This window comes from Mauremys mutica, unplaced genomic scaffold (genome assembly GCF_020497125.1).
Source record: "Mauremys mutica isolate MM-2020 ecotype Southern unplaced genomic scaffold, ASM2049712v1 000393F_np12_subseq_70375:222436_obj, whole genome shotgun sequence".
NCBI lineage: Eukaryota > Metazoa > Chordata > Testudines > Geoemydidae > Mauremys > Mauremys mutica.
In genome coordinates this window covers 111155-115474 of record NW_025422939.1, presented here as the reverse complement: position 1 = coordinate 115474, position 4320 = coordinate 111155, and the positions used below count along the sequence as shown (strand labels likewise).

Below are 4320 nucleotides of genomic sequence, written 5' to 3'. Positions count from 1 at the left end.
GCCCACCCGGACACGTCTGGGCAAGTGTCTTCTAGACCCTTGAACTAAGGATATAAAATAGGAGACTGTGGCATCATGTTTTTGCCTTTCTCCTCCCCCACCTATGCTGGAAGCAGCAGGAATCCTGAGAAAATGAAGGTCATCTGAGGACAGTAATCCAGGTTTTAGGGGGAATTCTATGTATTAAGGAGGGTAACATCCAGTAGGATGAGACAATTGCTTGACCTAACTACTGCCTAGTGTAATAAGGTGTAAAGTTTAGATTTTGCTGTGGTCATACAGTGCTTAGTGCTCTGTGTTCTGGCCTCAAGAGCCATGGATGCAAGTTGAGTTACAATGACCTTTTCCTTGTCTCCACATTTCTTAGGTGCCTCCTTCTGACACTTGTCAGAAAAACAACTGGTTTCTTTTGCAAGCATTTGCATTGCAAGGCAGAGGCTGTCTTCTCTGTTTCCGCAAAAGATTCACCAAAAGGTGGGAAGAGCAGACACATTTGTTAAGGCACCACTGGGAGCTGCATCCCTAACTCCACTTTACCTGGCAGGCGAGTCACCCAGCTTAGCCACGGTGCGACTCTCTGGGACTTTTCTCCCAACCGCTCCATTTTTCATCAATGACAATCAAAAGGAAGGTGACATGACATCTGTGTGTGAACATCTCCAGGGAATCACAAGGACGTGTGGCGCAGGCTCTCGTGTTGCAGCAATTGCAGTCGAAGCAACCGCCATGCCAATGTCAGTCATAGCAGCGTTTTCATCAACTCCAGGTTTGTGATTTGATTGTTTCCAATGCTTCTCTCCAAAGAAGCCTTTTCCTTAGCAAGCAATGGCTTGGATACCAAGGGAGGCCTCTTCTGTTTCCTAGGAAGACACAGGAAAACGTGAGCAGAGGAGACAAAAGCCATACACCAAGGCACCACTGGGAGTTGAACCCAGGATCTCCTGTTTACTAGATAGGTGCTTTAGCCAGCTAAGCCATGGTGCCTGCCTGAAGAAAGTATTTGCAACTGTTTCATTTGATGGTTCAAGTCAACACCCGCAAATTCTAAAGTACAGACATTCCCCATTTCCCTCAAGACTTGCAGACCTTGAGGTGTCTGGCTCTCTGTGCACACAAAGCCACAGCTGAGTAGACAGAGGGCTTCTAACATGTGCCTCTCCCACCAGTCACTGTGATCATATAATGGTTAGTGATCTGTGTTTCAGTCGCAGCAACCTCAGCTCAGTTCTGAGTCATGGTAACCTTTCCTTCAGCTCCAGACTTCTCATTTGCCACTTTCCATGTGTGGTGGGCTGTCTGCCCCAAACAAGCAGGAGAAAGATTAAGGCAGCCTTGAAGAGGCTGTGCAGAACCCAGCCTATCAAGGAAGGGCTTATTGGGACAGCCAATCAGGAGAAGGCTTGCTGGAGCAGCCCATATATAAAGAGCTGCTTAGCACAGCAAGAGTTAGTCACTCCTTGGAGTTTGAGGAGGGAGGATTGGCTGCCATGAAGGAAGGAGCCGGGAGGGCACTATGATCAGAGTAGTGCTGGGGTAAGGGGTGCATGAGTGACCTCCTGGCTGACTACTGCCAGACTAAGGCCCTGATACAAAGGTGGAGGAAGGTTCTAGGTCTGTTGGGAAATGGTCCAGGGAAACAGATGGCAGGGTTGGAGGTTCACACCTTTTGCCTCAGTAGCCACTGACACAGGTAGCTACACCCTGGACTGCAGCTGGCCACTGAGGCAAGTGTCTGGGTAGAGGACATCCGCCCCCCACCCAGCAGGGGGGAGAGAACTGAGTGGGGCACAGCCAGAGGGCTGTGTCCATAAGAGGACACTGAAGTCCTGAGAGCAACATGAGTCCTAATGATAGAACAGATGGTGGCCAGACGCTACTAGATGAAGGCACCAGTGAAGCAGAGCTAATTGCTAGGATGGTCAGCAGGAGGTGCTGCAGTGAGGCATGCCCCATGGCACCAAGACTTAGCCGCAAGGAAGGCTCTCTCTGTCTTGAACAAGCACTTAGAAGGATTCTGCTGACAGGTCTTTTCTTTTTCTGAAAAGAGATACAAAAAAAGGAGCCAACAGACACACTAGGTTCGGCAAGGAAGAACTGGCAGGCCAAGCTAGGCTCTCCTGGTTAGTAGGAAGGTTCTTCAGCCAGCTCTTCCCAAAGATCACTGTCTAGAGACCTTTTAATAGCCACTGCAGATGTTCACCACAAAAGAGATGCCAAAATGGAGTTCTCCACTGCCTGCAGCCATCATGCTACCAGGAGTTCTGTGCACAGAGAGGCCCCTGCTGGTGGGAAAAGGCTTTGGTAGAGACTCTGCTGACACCAGCCGTTCTCATATAGTGTTTAGCGCTCTGTGTTGTGGCTTCGGCACCCACAGATGCCAGTTCAATTGGGGGACATTTTTCCTGTCTCCACATTTGTCTAATGGCTCCTTTCAAGACTTGTCACCAAAAAGACCTGTTTCTTTTGCAAGCGATGTACAGCCAGGCAAAGGCAGTCGTCTCCATTTCCTCAAAAGATCACCAAGCTGTGGGGAGAGGAGACGTATTCAGCCAAGCTGGATGCTGAATCTCCTTTATTCAGCAGGTGTCTGTGAAGGACACAAATCTCCAACGTGTAGAGGTCAAGAATAGGACTTTATTACACACAGTGCTGGCGGAGTGGGCTTATTAGGCTCAGAGACACAATTAATTAATTACAATAGAATATATAGATTTTCCACGGGCGGGGGAAAGTGACAGGCTAGGCAGTTCCACACCCCAGGACAGGATTTGCAAGACAGGATAAGCACATTAGCCAATGATTAACAGATTAGATAATGTCTCCACCCATGGTCTCGAGTTAGCAAGTTAACATTTCATTAATACTTTGATAAAATATTATTAGTATAAAATATATATGTTGAATTCTGATTTGGGATCCATAGGAATGGAGCAACTCCTTTGATTGTCCAACAGGTACATTCCTAGGGGTTAAAGCAAAGAAAGAGTGAAAGTATATGGCAATAAAGATTGTTTTCTGTGTGTCTTAAGGCAGGCATTGGTCCCTGGGAAGGGAGGTGGAAGGATGCCATATCTTATACTGACATGTGCCAACTTTTCATAAACTCAAGGTTGGATCTGTGGGAAGAACGTCTCCCTACAGAAGAAACAAACACAATAAGAACAGGGATTCTTTGTTCAATCTGCAACTCTGAATAAGACACAATTCTTTAGTTCTTAGCTCCAACACCTGGCACTTTGCTGACCAGGCCTATCTCAGCAAGCAAGGCTTTCTGTTTACCCAGCTTTCTCTTAGCTGATCATTATTTGCTAGGCCTCTGGTCCCTTGACCATACTCCGGACTTTGGGTCTGGAAAAGAGGTGGCACAATCCATAGACCAGGTTGTTATACAAAACACACATGGATTTTAACCCTTCACATACAGTAATGGCAAAGTTCTTGGTTCAGGCTTGTAGCGGTGATGGAATAAACTGCAGGTTCAAATCAAGTCTCTGGAGTACATCCTCCTCTGGGATGGGGCATTCAGTTCTTTGTACAGAGCTTCAGTTTGTAGCAAAGTCCCTCCAGAGGTATGAAGCAGGAATGAAGACAAGATGGAAATGAGGCATCAGCCTTTTCTAGTCTCTTGCCATGTGGTCTTTGCTTTCTTTGTCCCAAGGACACTCTATCCAGCACGTGGCACAGAAAACCTTAGAGTTCTGTCCATAGGCAGGTCCCTGCAGACCTTGCTGAGGGTACGTCTACACTACGGGACTATTCCGAATTTGCATAAACCGGTTTTGTAAAACAGAATTTATAAAATTGGGTGGAGCACGGCCATACTAAGCACAGTAAATCGGTGGTGTGCGTCCATGGTCCGTGGCTAGCGTCGATTTCTGGAGCGTTGCACTGTGGGTAGCTATCCCGTAGCTATCCCATAGTTCCCACAGCCTCCCCCGCCCCTTCGCATTTCCGGGTTGATATCCCAGTGCCTGATGGGGCAAAAATCATTGCCGCGGGTGGTTCTGGGTACAGCCTCACCCCTCCCTCCCTGAGCAGCAGGCAACCGTTTCGCGCCTTTTTTTCTTGGTGAACTGTGCAGACGCCATAGCACAGCAAGCATGGACCCTGCTCTGCTCGATACCGCAATCGTGAATGTTTTAAACACCTCGCACACTCTCGTGCTGTCTATGGTAAACCAGGACCTTCAAACCGAGGCGAGGAGGAGGCGGATACGGCAGACACAGACGTAGACACAGAATTCTCTCAAACCGCGGGCCCCTGCGCTTTGGAGATCCTGATGGTAATGGGGCAGATTCTTTCCATTGAACGCCGATTTTG

The 4320-nt window shown here is 48.2% G+C and overlaps 1 non-coding gene across 1 annotated transcript; it reads right to left on the bottom strand.

Moving 5' to 3' along the window:
• Nucleotides 1-910: 910 nt before the first annotated feature.
• Nucleotides 911-984, bottom strand: TRNAT-AGU. Its single transcript has one exon. It is a non-coding gene; the product is annotated as a tRNA-Thr (tRNA).
• Nucleotides 985-4320: the final 3336 nt, after the last annotated feature.